The following is an 18,029-nucleotide window of genomic DNA, read 5'->3' on the forward strand; positions in this document are numbered from 1 at the left end:
GGGACTCAATCCTGGGTCTCCAGGATCACACCCTGGGCCGAAGGCAGGTGCCCAACCGCTGAGCCACCCAAGTGTTCCTATCATCCTGAGTTTTATCCCACTTTTTATCTGCCTTCTTTTGAATACCTGTTTATTATCCTAGTTGTGCTCCTTGTTGGCTTCTTAGGTCTAATACTTTGTTTCAGATTTTAAGTGTTTTTAGGGTTTATTGTGTGTAAACTTTTCTTTTTTTAATTTGAGAGAGCAAGCAAGAGCGAGCATGAGCAGAATGAGGGTGGGGATGGACAGAGGGAGAGGGAGAAGCAGACTTCACGCTGAGCAGGGACCCTGATGCAGGGCTCCATCCCAGGAGCCCAGGATCATGACCTGAGCTGAAGGCAGATGCTTAACTGACTGAGCCTCCTCCCAGGCGCCCCTATTGTGTGTGAATTTTCATTTATCACAGTCTAAAGTAGTACACCACTTCATTTATAGTGTGAGAACCTTCCTGTAATACTCTTATTATTCCTAGTCCCAGTTCGTGTTATTTTTGTCCTACATTTATATTTGTTGAAGTCACCACAATACAGTGGTAACTATTTTTGCTTGAATAGTTTTAAAGAGACTTTGAAGAAGAAGGAAAAACAAGTCTCTTATATTTACCCACATATTTACAATTTATGGTGTTCTTTATGTCTTTGTGTAGATCCAGATTTCTGCTTGATTCTATTTTTCCTCTGCCTAAAGATAACATGGTATTTGTCTTTCCCTGACTGACTTATTTTGCTTAGCATAATACACTCTAACCCCATCTTTGTCATTGCAAATGGGTCTGCTATCATTCTTCGTGTTCCTCTACATGGCCTTCTTCTTGTGACCACTTTTTCCCCCCTAAGTTTATTTATTTTTAGGTAATCTCTCCGCCCAATATGGGAATCGAACTCATAATGACCCCAAGATCAAGAGTCACATTACTCGAGGAGTGCCTGGGTGGCTCAGTCGGTTAAGCATCTGACTTGATGTTGTCTTAGGTCATGAACTCGGGGTTGTGAGATCAAGCCCTGCACAAGCACAGCTCCGTGCTGTGTGTAGAGCCTACTTAAGATTCTCCTCATATCCCTCGGCCCATCCCCCCTACTACCTCTCTAAAAAAAGATAAAAGTCATGCTCTTCCAACTGAGCCAGCCAGGGACCCTTATTTGTGACCACTTTTAAGATTTTCTCCTTTAATTGGTTTTAATCAGTTGACTGATAGTCCTTGGTATTGTTTTATATGTTTCAGTGTTTGTGGTTCCCTGAGCTTCTTGGGTCAGTATGTTTTGAATTTTTATTAAATTTGGAAAATTTCCAACCATTATTTCTTCATGTATGTTTTCTTTTCTCCTCCCCACTTCTGGTCTCCTATTTATATATACGTCACTTGAAGTTGTCCCACAGCTCACTCAATCTCTTTTCTTTTTTTTCAGCTTTGTGTGTGTGTGTGTATGTCACTTTGGGTAGTTCTCTTGCTCTTCTCTGAGGTTAATATATCCTGTAGAGTTGAATCTGTTCGTTTTCCCCAATATCTTCTTTTTTTAAAGATTTATTTCAGAGAGAGGGTGGGCACGGGGAGAGGGAGAATGAAACTAAAACAGACTCCATGCTGAGTGTGGAGCCCAACACGGGGCTTGATTCCATGACTCTGAGATCATGACCTGAGTCAAGAGCAGGAGTTGTACACTTAATCAACCGTGCCATCCAGGTGCCCCAAGGCGTATCTTTTTAAGATTTTAAAAAAATTTTATTTGAGAGAAAGTTCAAACAAGGGGAGTGCCAGAGGAAGAAGAAGAAGCCCCAGTGTGGGACTCAATCCCAGGACCCTGGGATCATGACCTAAGCCGAAGCTACCTGGGAGCCCCCTAAATGTATCTTTTTTTTAAATAGTTTATTTATTCATGAGAGAGGCAGAGACACAGGCAGAGGGAGAAGCAGACTCCCTGCAGGGAGGCCCGATGTGGGACTTGATCCCAGGACCCCAGGGTCACACCCTGAGCCAGAGGCAGATGCTCAACCACTGAGCCACCCAGGCGTCCCTAAATGTATCTTTTAAAAAATAATCTCAGATATTGTATTTTACAACTCTAGAAGTTCAACTTAAGACATTTTTTTAATCTTCCATGTCTATTTTACATCTTAAAATGTAAATGTAATTTAAGCATGTAAAAGCGGGAAATCTTGCCCTTAGCCTTTCTAACTTACTTATTTGGCTGCATACTTTGTGCTGATTCTGTGTTTTCCCTACACACAAATGTGATTAGGAGTCTTGGCAAAGATCCATGCAAGCAATGAGTCTTGAAGCTTAAACTTTATTATTTTCACAGTAAATCCATCTTAGGGCCTATTTAAGAAAAGAAGGACCAGATTGGCAGGATGGAGGCTTCAGTCCAGGCTCATTAGATTGTTGCCAAGTGCAACGTGGCCAGTGACAACCAATGAAGGAGGTAATATTTACAAAGACTGATTTCTTGATGGGTCATAAAAGCTCACTTGCATAAAGATTTTATGAAGCCACTCAGCCGGTTGCTTGGACCTAGTGGATCTCCTGATCTGGATCTTCAGGGTCAGGCAGCCTAGAGCCCCAAGTGGCCCAGGAACAGACAGGGGGGTGGGGTGGGGGGCACGGGAGAGGTCTCCCGTTATTACAAGAGCTGAATCTGGGGTGCATGCTTTTATCTTTGTCATCCTAACGTCAAGCTCCTCCTAATTGCATGGTGTGAGAGCAAGCTAATAATCAGAAACTTGAATAGGGGTTAAACTGAGATAGACCCTAGTTGAGATCATGTGATTATAAAACAAGTCATGAAACTCACTGTGACTCAACAACTAGCAACCTAGATGGTTGTCATGTGTATAGTAGTATGATACAAGGATGACTAGAATTTTGAAATTCTGTAGCCAGTCTGTTTGGTTTCAGAGTTCTCTAGTTCATGTGCATGTAGGCTCTTTACCATTCTTAAGAATAAATGCTAATAAACAGTAATAAATTGAGCAATAAGGATTATATTCTGTAACTACTTCCTCTGAAACAAGAAGGGAGTCTGGCAGCTTCTCACAGAAACTGTGAAATCCAGGGAGGTGGCCCAGGGCTTCTGCGAGCCTCGTGGGTGCCTTTGTGTGGCTGAGGACAGGGTGCTGCCCCGACAGATGCAAACTCCTGGGCGCTTGGCTTGGCAAATGGAGCTTGGACTGTTCCGTCTCCCTTGTTGCCCAGGCTGGGTCTTCTTGTGCGATCATCAGACTGCACAATTGCCTGTGGGCTACCAGTGACCGGAGGCGGCTTCAACAAATCTCCATCCAGCCACAACATCTGGCTGGCTTGGTCAGCAGGTACAGCCACCGAGGTCAGTGAGACAGTGATTGGCTCAAAAAAGGATGAGAGCTTAACTATGAAATCCTGAGCCTAAAAATGTACTGTGGAGGAATGAGAAAAGGTCCACACACAACAGTATTTTAGAGCTTGAAAGTATCTGGGAAATGATCTAGTTCTTCCCTTCTTGGACTTCAGCAGATGCGGCTCCCAAAGCTCAGAAGACCTGAGTAGCCTCAGGTTCACCAAGGGTAAGCAGGGAGTCCGGACCTGAGTGACGCAGTCCTTGGCCATCAGCAATTTCCTATCCAACACTTGCCTGCCTTGTTTAATTAAAATTTGGATAGTTTTTTTCCCCTCAAAGTGCTGCTTACATTAAAACCCATCTCAAAAATGCGGATGAAAAGGTATGATTCAGTGAGTACAGGGCTGCCAAGCATCATCATTTATAGTATTTGGAAAAAATACAATTTTCATTTCCGTGGAATCATGGCTTCTGGCAATAATAACTCCATTACTCTTGATGAACCAACTGAGACTTCCGAGCTAATGCAATTTATGTTCAGAGATGTCCTAAAAGGCCGACGTAACTTCATTATCAGTACCTGACTTTTTAAAAGTACTACAGCTATTAAACAATGAGAACATCTTCTAACATCACTGTAATAGGATTTTCTGTTCTTTCAGGTCAGGTGGCAAAAGTTTAATGAGCGATTTAATTGCTTGAAGAATTAAATATGTCTTATTTTTTGCTTCAGGGGTTGGGGTAACATTGGTTTGGACGAGATATTAAGAGTTTGGGTGAGAGTTTTTACCTTCGGGGAAGAAAACCTGCCTTAGAAATCATCTCCAGGTTCTCCAAATCCTATACTGGGCCAACTTCACTCTTGACTAATTACTATTCATAAAATCCACAGAACTTAGAGCTACATTTTATTTTAGAAATTATTATCCTCCCCTCACTTTTCTCAGGCGAGAGACAACCACCACAAACCAGGTGGCTTAGAACAACAGAGATTCATTCTCCCAGAGTTCTAGTTCAGAGGCTAAAAGTCTGAGATCGAGGCTTCTCTTCGGGCTTCAGGGGAGAATCGGCCCCATGCCCTTCTTTGAGCTTCCGGTGCTGCTGGCAATCAGGGGCAATCGTTGGCTCCCTCGGCTGGTAGACACACCGCTCCAGGCCCTGTTCTGTGGTCACATGGTGTTCTCCCTCCATGTGTCCTGAGTCTCCTCTTAGAGAGGCATTGGTCATATTGGATCGAGGGACATTATCAGTCCAGTATGACCTCATCTTAACTAATTATGTCTGCAACAACCCTATTTGTGACTGAGGTTACACCCACAGCTACCAGGGGTTAGGAAACGAGCCTATCTTTTTTGGGGGACACGAGTCTGCCTACTACAGCCTGCAACCTTTCTACTGTGAATACGGAAGCACTACAGCCAGTCATTAATTACCTTTCTGTGGGGCTCCTTGAGTTGGGTGAAAGTGGGGCGCAGGGAATCATGACTTACATCGATCATTTCTTGTCCTCGCATAGCTTATAGTCTCATGGAAAAACTGATCATAAATAAGTCAACTGATAGGTATTGATTAAAGAAAAATAAGTCTGGATAGGACACAGTTTTCACAGTGTGGTCAAGGGAAGCCTCTCAGGATATACATTGAAACTGAGACAGCTGTGGGAAAGGTATGGAGAAAAACGTTCCGGGGTGGGGGTTGTGGGGGGAAGCAACAGCAAATACTAAGGCAACAAGGTGGGCAAGAGCTCAGAACTCCAGGTACTGAGGGAACGAATAGGGGGAGATGAGGGAGGAGGAGACCAAGGATGTAGGCCGAGGCCTTAACCTGATGGGCAGTGAGTGGCTCCCAAATTTCTTTGACCGCAACGCTGCAGCTAAGAAATAGCAGCTCAAGATGCATACATATAACCAGATGGTGAAAGAGAAGACAGCAGGCAGTCGTTTGATTTCTAGTCACATTTTGGAGGTGACATCTCAGGATGCTAATGTACCTCATGTGGGGGGGGTGTGAAGGAATTCAGGGTGATGCTCATTGTTTTGGCTTGAGCAACTGGGCCGAAGGCTGTGCTGGTAAGTGAAATGGTGAAGCCTGGGGAAGGAAAGGAGGTTTTGTTAGACACGGAGGTGGCGGGGGGGGGGGGGGGGCTGTAAATAAACAGTTAAGTGTTTGACATATTCCATTGCAGACACCAATAAGTCACACGTACGTTGCCTAGTGGATACGTCTCTGAAGCTCAGGGATGAGATCGGGGCTGACAATGTAAGTTTGGTGATTGATGACGATCTAGAGATAGAATCTAGAGCCAGGAGAAGTAGATGACATTTGAGGAAAGGGAGTAGAAGAGGAGAGCATTAAGAAACTGCAAACAAAGCACCCGGTCACTGAGTGTGTTCATTACCATTATTTTGTGAGTGGCATCCGGGCACAGATGCCACACAGGGTAGTGAGCCAAGACCTGGAATGCCAGCACAGTGGCGTGTGAATTTGCACCAATTTGCACCAATTTGTCCTACCTGTGCAACTGGAGCAAGTCCTGCAATCTCTGGGCTTCTGTTTCCATATTTGCTAAGTGGTAACAGCCTCGCCTGTATCGCAGGGTAGGCGGGCTGGGTTCACTTGACACCTGTTGAGTTCCTGTCCCTTTCCCCATGGGCAGGTGTTTCAGGGCGGGGACAGTGTGGAGGAGGAGAGAGGGCAAAAGAAAAAAGCTGCTCTGGAACAACTTGACGCCATGCAAACAAATATCCCACTATATAGGTGTTTAATAGTGTGGGCTCCTTGGTGGCCGTGAGTGGGGAGCCCCCCATCTGTTGCCTCTTGAGTCAGTCTCATCTTTTGCGTGCTCTTATGCTTGCTGGGATTCCCGTTAGTGATATTTCTCTCAGCTAAGAGAGCTCTTGAGTACAACTCAATGTCTTCATCTGGCATCCAATGGAAGGAAGACGTCAAGGCGATTTTGACTCCCCCGGACTTTTGCTTTATTTGCTTCAAGTACCCGAGGGAGCCATGTGGTTATTGCTTATGTATCTAAGAGCCACTGGTAATAAAATAGATCACAGTTGCTGTTCCTGTTTGGCAGGTCTCCTCTGGGTTCACACAAGAGAATGAAATTCATACCGTAACCGAGTCCTCGCTCAGGTATTTAACAAAACTCTGGACCCACTGAGTCAGAATGGGGCCTGTAGGTGGGATGGAAGGAGGGGGGAAGATGACTTTAACATCCTCCTCTGCTTGTTCTTATGCAGATCAGAATTTGAGAGCCAGCTCTCTATGCCGAGGAGAAAGCTGTCACCCATATTAGGTCACTTAGTCACCTCTTGTCACTAGTGGAAGCTGACACGCAGAGCGCGTTCTACGCGAAGCACATCGTACTTAGCACGCGGACGGCCTCTGCCCTTGCAACTCCAAGTCTTTCAGCCACGAGTCCCTAAAATGTTTGGAACCGTGACAAATGGGGTGCAAATGAAGTCGCAGGGCACGGTAAAATGTAGAAATAGCAAATCACACTTTGAACCTAAACAACAAAGCTTATTACTGAAGAGAATTCTTCACAAAATGATTTTTTTTTTTTGACCTGTGGATTTAGTCATTCAGCCTTTTGTTCTTCCGTAAAGGCAAGATGTGCGTGAGTGTGTGTGTGTGTGCGTGAGTGTGTGTTCCAGTAAGGTTCTACAGAAGATAGGCAACCCGGCCTCCACTGGGGATTCACAGCCACGTCCCTGCAGCCTCCCCGGCCCCTCCTTAGGGTGCCCTCCGCAGCCACAGGCCTTAACAGGATCCCGCAGCCCGAGGGGGTGCCCTCCAAAGAGCAGTCATCGTAGATTGGACAATTTTCTGGCAGGTGTAAGGAAGGTGTCTGGAGGAAGGGGGACCACGGTCCCGATCACACAAAGGCTCGGTATGAGCCGGTGGTGGTGCTGCCCGCTGGGCCTCTGAAACCCGAGACTCAGAAGCAAGCTTCCTTCCCGGATAACCTACGAACAAACTTGTGTGTTGGGGTTTGCCATGCCCTCGGGAGGGGACTTGGGTCACATCTCTGGTCTGTGTGTGTCCTGTCCCTTCTTTGTGACCTCTGTGAATTTCTGACCCAATTCCTTCTGACCTTCATCCTAACCTGGCTTCTCCATCCAAGTGTGCTGCCTCAGTTTGACCCCAAACTAGTTTGTCCCTCTGTCAGCCTTGTTCCTGTCCGCATTTTCCGTAAGAAACTGCAGTGACACTCCTGTGAGTTCGTAAACTCAGGAATGCTCCTGGAGGTCTAAGGAGTTTCAATAGCACCTACTCAGTACGACACTGTTCTTTTCTGCCTCTGGTTCCACTGGTCTCCCGAAGAAACATGATCCATGTTGCAGTCTCGAGAAGAATACTCCCCCCACAAGTATACTTCTTTTGGGCCAACCTTGCCTTGTCTGCCTTGAAATCCTGGGGAATAGAAATGTTTTAAAGACCTATTGGTCTTATACATATTTGTGTATTTTAAATTGTGTTTGAATGACTTCATTTTGAATAGCAAATACAGTCTTACTTTTCAAAATTCAAAGGCCACAAAAGCATAGTTTCTTTCCTCGGGGACGGTATGATTTGTTTCTTGTGTGTCTTTACAGAGATATTTTCTTTTTCTTTCTTTCTCTTTTTTTTTGTAAGATTTCTTTCTTTCTTTGAGAGAGAGAGAGAGAGTGGAGGAGGTGCAGAGGGTGCACACAGGTGCAGAGGGAGAGAGAGAGAATCCCAAGCTGACTCCTTGCTGAGCGGAGAGCCTGATGTGGGACTTGATCTCACAAACCCGAGGTCAGACCTGCGCCAAATCCAAGAGTCAGACACCTAGCTCACTGCCATCCAAGTGCCCTCAGAGGTATTTTATTTCCATGCAAACAGATGAATTTATTTTCTTTCAGTTTTGTACAATGAGTAAAGCTTATCACACACATAGTTCTGGACTTTGGCTTTTCTCACTTACTATCAGAATGAAGTTATTCTCCACCTCATCTGTGTCATGGCCTGAGGGCCAAGGCGTGTTCCTTGTCTACGGATCGCTGCTTGGGTGGACACCAGGCATCAGAGTGAGCAAGGCTGTGCCCCAAGTCAGGACAGGCAGCTAACGTGTGCAGGGATTCTGAAGTCCTAGAGGATGGGGCTGGCCTTTCAGAAAGTCTCAAAGAGGAGGTGGGATCCAGCTGGGGTCTCAAAGCATTTGGGGAGAGAGCATGTCCTTCATTATCATCCCCTCCCCTTGTTCAGGTGCTCGAGGCCAGCTGGGAAGTAAGACCTGGAATCTTCCCCAGGACCTGGCAAGCCTTTTTCTCCTGAGGATGTTTCGGATTTGGGCACCCTTGGGTGCCTTGGGTGGGGTGTGGGGCACGGCAAACATTTCAGGGCTTCAAATTCTTCGCTCCTGGGTTTGAAGAAATAAAGGCTGTTTGTGAGATGAGGTGTTTCAAGAGGTAAGTGTCCAGTGTAAACAAGGCACCAGGAGCTGGTTCTAGAATTTTCCTATCCCACCCCTCCCAGGTTGTCACCCAAAGTGTCTCCTAAAGACCCATCTTGCAGGCCTAGGATGACCTGAGGCATCTTCAGAAGATGTTAAGCTGTTGAAATCAAAACCACAGAGATGATCACCTAAATGAAAGGAGCAAGTTTCCTTGGCTTCTTTCAGGCCGAGAAGCTCCCAAAGCAGTCTGTGCCTCACGAGTGCGTGCGAGCAGAAAGGCCTCTGAGGTAAAGCCAAGGCCCTGAGCCCAGACGTTGCTGGGCTGTCCGAATTGGTTTCAGCCGAGGACCTCGTTAGCGGGGGCTGCCCTCTGGGTAACTGTCTTGTGGTTTTTTTCATTTTCTTGCTGAATTCATTTCTGGAGCTCGAGGCCTCAAAAACAACAAGCTTTTAAAATGACTGAGGAGGCTCTCCGGCTCCACAGGGCCCAACACCCGCCGCTTGGTGTTCTCAGCAAGACGCCGGGCCCTCATTTTCCAGGCAAGTCTGCCAGGAACAGCGGTAGGGAGCCCTGTCTGTGAGCGTCCTCGGCGGGAGGAGGGTCAGAGGCGTGGGGGGTGCTCATCAGTCATGGCTAAATTCTCAAGCAGTCTTTTGTTTTTTTTCCCCAAGATTTTATTTATTTATTCATGAGAGACCCAGATAGAGAGAGACAGAGACACAGGCCGAGGGAGAAGCAGGCTTCCTACGGGGAGCCCGATGTGGGACTCGATCCTGAGAACTGAGCTGAAGGCTGACGCTCAACCACTGAGCCCCAGTCCTCAAGCTTCCTTGAGCAATCTTCTGAGGTACTTAAGTTTGAAATTGCTGAGCAAATGCCTTTTGGTAAGGGAAGTATATGCTGTGGTGCGTCCCCTCCTGGACCGTGGTATGGACACCCGTGGGAACCTGCCAGGCCCTCAGGCAGCTCGGCCTCACAAGAGTTCCAGCCTCCCTGAGATCGGCCCCACCCAAGTTTGCTCTAGACCAGAACTGGAGCAAAGCCCTCGGGCCCAGAGGCAGCATTGCACCTGCTGGGCGAAGGGCAGGGCACTAAGTCCCCAGGTGTCTGCCGGGCCTGGGGGTTGTGTGTGGACACAGCGTGAAGGTTTGACCTGGGGTTGGGAAGAACATGGGGTGGGAAGGGGAATTATTGAAGGGGAAGCCCCTCCTGGAAGGACATCTGGGCCAGTCCTGACAGTGCGCTAGCTCACTCTCTGAGACAAGGACAGAGTGGTGGCCCAGTTAGCCAGGTGCAAAGCAGAGCTGCCTGAGGGGGGGCTCCGAGCGCAGGGGGCCAGGACTGTTGGAGGGATTGATTTGCTGATGCCAGGGAACCATCCCCAACTATGCTCCTTTTTTTTTTTTTTTTTTTTTTCCCAACTATGCTCCTTGAGAGAACTAGAGCACGCTCCCTTCACCGAGCTGATAAAGGTGTGCCTGGAGAGGCAGGGCCGGGCTTTCTTGAGGAGCTCAGGGGATGCTGCAGGTGACAGGGCGACATGCTGCCACTCAACTGGCCGCTCCAGCATCAATGGGGATGATAGAATCACCAAATGGCAGGTGTAAAGTGGATGAAACTACCCTAGTAGGCAGAGAACAAAAAAAAGTCTACGTTCGTGAATCAAGATAAAGACCATAGAACGTTGGTCTTGGCCTCAAGGAGGCTCTCCTCATTCCATGGATCATCATCCAGGGGCCGCTCAGACCAGAAAAGGGCAACCAGTGACCCTGACTCCCATGCCTACTAGGGTAGGTGTGTGAACAGGGCTCACAGATGGGAGAGATTTCCATCCTCGCGGCCACTGCCCTGGTTCAGGCCTTCAACAGACTCTTCCAGGAGCCTTGCCTCTCTCCCCTCCCTCTGACGGATGCACGCGGTGGTTTTTCTGAACTGAAAGCTGCCCTCCTTTGCGTGGAAAGAGAGACTCAAAGCCCCTCCTTTGCGTGGAATCTGTCAATGGTGCTCTCTTGTCCTCAGAGCAAAGCCCCATGGCCGGGGTGGGTGGTGGTGGGCAAGTCGGGTGACTGAGCGGGCCTTTGCCTGCCCCTCTGAGTTCTCTTCCCAGCACTCCTGCCATTTAGGCCTCCCAGGCTGCTCTGGCCCCACCCAGTCAATGTCCCTTCCTCTCATTCTTGTTGGTGTGGCCAACACTCGGTCCCCTTTCGAGTCTCAACACGAGCAGCTTGTCAACAAAATCTTGCTAGGGCCCCAGAGAGAACTAACCATGTCTGTCACGTGCCCCCCGGTACCCCCTTCCGGTACGGTGCCTTCCCTCTCCCAGCAAACCTGTTGTGTCCCAAGTCACCAGCTCAAGGTACAAAAGCCCCATCACAATGCCTTTCCTCCATGATGTCTATGTTTGCCATGTCTCCGCAACACCCACGCAATGTGCACGTTATGGCAAATGGAAACCAGCTCGTCCACTGCAACATCAGACTTGTAGTTTTCCACCATGATAAGGACCCGTTCTGGGGCTCCCTGGGGCGGGGGGGGGGGGGGCGGGCAAACTCAGACATGAGCCCCCAGGGCCAGAGGGACCCCACCCTCCATGCCTAACCACTGCAGGCCTCCCCAGGCACTGCCACTGGATCCTCTTTCGAAGTCTCATTTCTGCACAAGCCTCTTACCCTAAAAGCTGTCATCGTCCCTGCTGTAGTCTAAACAACAGAGCACTCACTCCTGAGGCCCCCACGAGGTGGCCCTGCGGCAGACCGTGCCAGCTGTGACTTTTGTCTTCCCTCTGCCCATCTCTTTCTTCCAGGTTCAGACCCTATTCTGCGGCAGTAGGCTGGGCACGTAACCAGGCCTGGCTGATCACTGCTCCCTGCGCACAAGGACCTGGTGATTGGCGGGAGAGAGGCAAGTAAGTGTCTCGCACAAGGGCCATCAGATTGTTCTGTGGCTCCAGGCAAGAGGCAAAGGACAGTTCTCCCACCTGAGTCGCCAGATGAGAGCTGCACAGCCTGCCACCTGACAGCCACTGCTGGTGGCTTTTCCTTGACTACCTGGAGGAATTGGTCTGTGGAGGGAACAACCAACCCCCACTGGTGGGTACGGCTGAGAGGAGGGGAGAGGACAGATGGAGGGTCTCTTCAGTGCTTGTGAGCAGTCACACTTGAGGCTGGCAGCAGCCCTGGATGTTCCAGTTACGGGAGCCACTGAACTCCCTTCTTCTTGACTCCGTGAATTCGAATTGAGTTTCAATTCCTTTCTTTGGAAGAGTCCTTTCCTAAAGCAAACCCAACCCATCTTTCATCCCATGCTCCCTCTTCCTTCTTGGAATACATAGCCTGTGCTCTATGTTTGGTCCCCTTTCCTGCCTTCTCAACTTAGAGTATCATCTGCTCAAATCCCATTTCTCCAAGTCCAAATCCACCTCGGCAATGCCCAATACCTTGGACCTTATTCCTTGAAAAGTTCCCTCAGATGTTGTCTTTTTTTAATTAAAAAAAATTTTTTTTTAAGATTATTTATTTGAGAGAGACAGAGCCAGAGCCTGAGCAGGGGGAGAGGGAGAGTGAGAAGCAGGCTCCATCCCAGAACCCCGAGGTCATGACCTGAGCCAAAGGCAGACCCTTAACCGACTGAGCTACCCAAGGCGACCCCCCACCCTGCCCCCGCAGGTATTGTCTTCATCTGCTTGGGCTGATGTAACAAAATACCACAGACTGACTGGTTTATGGAAGCGGAAGTTGATTTCTCACAGTTCTGGAGGTTGGCAAGTCCAAGATCAAGGTGCCGGCGTAGTTGGGTGTGGGTCCTTTTCCTGCTTCCTAGCTGCTACCTTCTTGCTGTACCTTTTTTTTTTTTTTTTTAAGATTTTATTTATTTATGAGAGAGAGAGAGAGAGGGGAGAGAGAGAGAGAGAGAGAGAGAAGGAGAAGCAGGCTCCATGCAGGGAGCCTGATATGGGACTTGATCCCAGGACTCCAGGATCAGTGCTAAGCCACTGAGCCACCCAGGGATCCCCCTCTGGCTGTATCTTTACATGGTAGGGGAGGCTGGGGTCTCTCCGGAGCCTGTTTTATAAGGGCACTAATCCCACCCACGTGTGTTCCACCCTCATGGCTTAAGTCGCACCACCTAATACCATCGACTTTGCAGGTAGGGTTTCAACCTATGAATTTTGGGGAGGACACATTCGGACCATAGTAGGCATGACCGCTCAGTGGTCAGATACCGTTTCTTTCTGCGTGCACTGAGCTTGGCCTAAAGCATTCCAAGGTAGCAAGCACATTACGATGCTCAGAAGCCGTAGCCTTTCAGAAGTGGATATGCTGTGCTCCAGCAGGGCTGCCCACGCAGCCCCACGACAGGACAAGCATCACACCATTTATCATAGGAATTGATTTTTCTCCAGCGTGTGTTGCTAAGATATATCCATCTTACTTTGAACTTGGAATGTGCCGCAGCGCAAAAATCACCATAAGCGTTCAGCAGCAAGGTCAGCCGAAGGTACTGGGGCCCAGGAGCATAAATTGTTTCTCTCGGATCCTAGAATCAGGAATGGTTTTTCAGGTTGCACAAAACTCTCTCCGACCATCTCTGCCTTTTCTCATGTGTTGTTTGCAAGGAGGCTGAAGAGCCATCGCCAAGACCTACCAGCTCACAAACGTTGAATTGGGCTGATGCTTCTTTTGGATTTATGGGTTCAACTCAACTCCAAATAAACCGAACCAGCCCAATTTTGTCAGCTACAGAATCAGAGGATGGAGTTAGAAGCACGTGACTAAGGTCATTCCAGCTCAGATTCTATGAGCCCGGAAGATGCCTTCAGGACAGATACAACTTAGCAGAACCTGACCAGTCTAATTCCTGGGAACGAAACAGGCATCCTAACCACAGTCACACAATGAGACTCTTTCCTCTTTTGGTAAGTGGGATCTGGAAAATATCACCCGCCTCACAGGGTTTTGGTAAGAATCAAGAATAACATTTGTAAAGGGCTATACTCAGAGCTGTATCTGACGGACGATACCTAACAGATGGCTGCTGGTATTTTTCTTTTCTTTTCTTAAAAAGATTTTATTTATTCATGAGAGAGAGAGAGAGAGAGAGAGAGAGAGAGAGGCAGAGACACAGGCAGAGGGAGAAGCAGGCTCCATGCAGGGAGCCCAACGTGGGACTTGATCCCGTGTCCCCAGGGTCAGGCCCTGGGCTGAAGGCAGTCTGAGCCACCTGGGCTGCCCTGATATTTTTCTTAATATCACCAGCGACTGTGTGTTACAGGGACTCAGGTGGTTATAAACCAAACGCTGAGGGGAGGGCACAGAAGCAAGTGAGAGAGACCTGAAGAAGCCTTCAAGGGCTTAAGAAGGTGGAGATGGGGTGGATGAAGTTGGGTTTTGCAGGCCAAAGTGAGGACGGGCCTGTTGGCCCCAGGCTTGCTGTGGTTTGGAGAACATTCTCCCTGCCCCGGACTCATTTCCAGAGCTTGAATGTCTCTCCCCTTGATTAGGTTCTCTTTCTCATGTCACCACCACACAAGTCCCTCTACCTTCCCTTCCTTAGTGTTCTTCTCTATCAACATCCACACCCAACAGAACTCCCGTCAGACAGGGTTACAATTTTCGTGTTCAACTGTCATGCCTGTTTTAAAGAACCCAAGAGGGGAGTAATCACCTGTTATGTTTACCAGCTATTTACCAGTTTTGTGTCTCTTCCTGTGTTTCTGAAGATGCACAGTCCCCTCTGATGCTGTTGCCCCACCATTTGAAGAGCTTCCTCGAGCTGTTCTTTCTGGGGCGGGTGTGCGCACATGAATTCTCTCAGTTTCTCTTTCTGTGAGAATGCCTTCTCTCCCGAAGGATGTCATCCTGGAGAGAGAATACTGACAGTTCGTGTCTTTCAGGCTTAACAAATATTGCCCTCTTCTTTCCAGACTCCAGAGCCTCTGAGGAGAAAGCGGCCCTTCTTCAAATCATCATTTTCTTATGGCTTTTGGGATGTTTCCCTTGCCTTTAGTTTCCAACAGCTTGGTTATGATGTGTCCGGGTGGGTGTCTTTGGATTCATCCTGTCGGAGTTGCTGGACTTTTTGAATTCGCAGGTTTGTGTCTTTCACCAGATTCAGGAATTTTTCAGCCATTGTGTCTTCAAAACAATTTTCATTTTTACACCCCACCCCTTCCCTCTCTTTCTGTGACTCTGATGACAAGAGTGTTTTTAGGCCTCTTGGTCTTGCCCTGAGGCCTCTGAAGTGACCCAAAGATTCATTCTTTTTCATCATTTATTCTCTGTGTTGCTCAACTTGTATAATTTCTTTTTTTAAGATTTATTTATTTATTTATGTATGATAGACATAGAGAGAGAGAGAGAGGCAGAGACACAGGAGGAGGGAGAAGCAGGCTCCATGCCGGGAGCCTGACGTGGGACTCAATCCCATGACTCCAGGATTGCACCCTGGGCCAAAGGCAGGCCCTAAACCACTGAGACACCCAGGGATCCCTCAACCTGTATAATTTCTACTGGTTTGTCCTTATATGTGCTGGCTCTTCCCAGGGCATCTCTGTTCTGCTGAGGAGCCCTTCCGATGAATTTGGTTTGCTTGAGATCTTCAACTTGGCTCTTGTTTCTGTCTTCTGTTTCTTTTGTTCAAGAATGCTCCCCCCGCCCCCGCCCCCGCCCCCACCGGGAGGAGGAATTTCGTAGTAGCTGCTGTAGAGTCCAAATCCCATAACTTCCATGTCTATGTGGTAGTTGGTTTTCATTTTGTTTTGTGTTGGTATCGAGTTGTATGAGTTCTTTACATATTTTGGGTATTATCCCCTTATTAGAGATATCATTTGCAGCACCTTCTCCCATTCAGTAGGGTGCCTTTTCCTCTTGCTGATGGCTCCCTTGGCTGCACACAAGCTTTTTTGTAATAGTCCCTATGGATGCAGTCCTGGGCCTGCAGAAGCAGATCCAGAAATGTACTGCTGGGGCTGATGTCCAAGAGATTTCGGGCTCCAAATTCCTCACCAGACTTTTGTGGATAGCTTTGTGGTGCCCTTCAGATCTATCCAATGTGTGCCCATCAGATGACCACATGGGTAGTGGTGCAGCTCTTAGGTCAGCCCCCAAAGTCACTGGGGAATTCAACCTGCACAGGTGCAGCTTGGCGGTGAGTCCAGGGCTCATCAACACCTTGATGGGACTGATTTTCCTTTCTCTCCTTTCTCTCCGTGATTGCTTCAGTTCTCCGTTGGCCCCCCAGAGTTGTCTTTCTGGTGTCTTTGCTCACCCAGCCCTGTGGTGCACCCCCCAACCAGGTGGGCTCTGGGGTGCACTTCTGCAATGGGGTGGGCTCTGCGGTTCATTCCCCCAAACTGGGTGGGCTCTGGGGTGCACTTCTGCAACTGGGTGGGCCCTGGGGTGCATTCCCTCAACTGAGTAAGCTCTGGGGTGCACAACCCCAACTGGGTGGGCTCTGGGGTGGATTCCCCCAACTGGGTGGGCTCTGGGGTGCACCCCCACAACTGGGTGGGTTTCCTGGGATGAACACCGAGGGGACACCCGGTGAAAAGAGCCACAGGATCCACTCTATTCTTTTGGGAATATAGCTCTTTGATGGAGAAAGTTCTTCCCTAGTTTTAGGTAGGCTGCAGGTGGTGGACTTTGCCTGCACCATGGCTTCCAGGCTGCTGGAGCCGTCTGCCCCCTGCGACTCCTCCCCAGGGGTCTCCCAGCACTTCCAGTCCAGGCAGGGGCTTTCATGCTTAATGGAAGTCACATAGCATGGTAAGCTCTGCACTAGGTCTGGGGTACTTCCAATGCCGACCCTCGTCCCCAGTCCTCCTGCTGCTCTGCGCTTCCAGAGTCCTCAGATCACTGGTCCTTGTGTTATGTCCAGGTTTTCACTTGGGGAGAGACAGGGCTGGACCTGCTTATCCCATTTTCCCCAGAACTGGACCCCTACTCCTAAATGTTGTTAGTATTTTGGTCTTTTCCTTTCTTTTTTCTTGGGGAGCATATACACAATCTTGGGATCAAACCTCATGTATAGGTTAGTAGTTTACTTTTTTAAAAGATCATTGTGAGACTTTACCCACATATTAACATAGGAGCAAAATATTTTGAGTCTGATTTCAAAGTATTATGTAGTTATTGTTGAAATATTGGGTAAAGGAGATAATCATAAATAATAAATCAAAAAAGGATGTGTAGTCGCACCATCAGAAATGACTCTGAGCCTTTTGACATACGCCCTTCCCATCTTCTGCACGTTTTCTGGACATAAATTGCTGAACATACTACTTTGAGACTTTCTTTTAGCTTAATAACATTGTAAGTATCTCCGTGCTGTTTTTTTTAAGATTTATTTATTTATTCATAGAGACACACAGAGAGAATGAGAGGCAGAGACACAGGCAGCGGTAGAAGCAGGCTCCATGCAGAGAGCCCGACGTGGGACTCGATCCAGGGTCTCCAGGATCACGCCCTGGGCTGCAGGCGGCGCTAAACCGCTGCGCCACCGGGGCTGCCCTCCGTGCTGTTTAGTAATCTTCTTCAGCACATTTTGAAGGGCTGCATTGTAATCCGTTCCATGGATATACCAGAATAGATCATAATATATTTAAGCAACCAGATATCGTTGTGAATTTGAGTTGGTCATACTTCTTCTTTTTACAGGGAAAAAAATTAATCAACATTGTTTAGCATTCATAGAAATGACTCTTTTGTACATCTCTCCTTTTATTCTTCGCATAAATCCTAACCTATTATTGCTGGGCCAGGCATTTTACACCTATGACCCGATTGTCCTTGAAAGAGATTGTGCCTATTTCGAATATTAACGTACCCCTGCACTTATGCCAAATTAGGTACCATCACTTAAATACATATTCTAATCCGATTGGTTAAGATAAATCATCAATCGATTCCATTTCATTACTGTTTTGTGTATACGATTGAAAATATTTTCTGATTGAATAATATTTTACAAGTGACGGAGCATTCTTTCAGTATTGGACATTTTAAAAAAGATTTTATTTATTTATTCATGAGAGGGAGAGAGGCAGAGACACAGAGGGAGAAGCAGGCTCCACGCAGGGAGCCCAACGTGGGACTCGATCCTGGGACCCCAGGATCACACCCTGAGCCGAAGGCAGGCATTAAACCGCTGAGCCACCCAGTGATCCCTAGTATTAGACATTTTTTTGGTGCTATTCTAACATAGTTGTCACACAGCTGCATGTCTCTGTCTTTATCAATCATATTGGTGTATC

Source organism: Canis lupus, chromosome 2, assembly GCF_011100685.1.
Source record: "Canis lupus familiaris isolate Mischka breed German Shepherd chromosome 2, alternate assembly UU_Cfam_GSD_1.0, whole genome shotgun sequence".
Classification (NCBI taxonomy): Eukaryota; Metazoa; Chordata; class Mammalia; order Carnivora; family Canidae; genus Canis; species Canis lupus.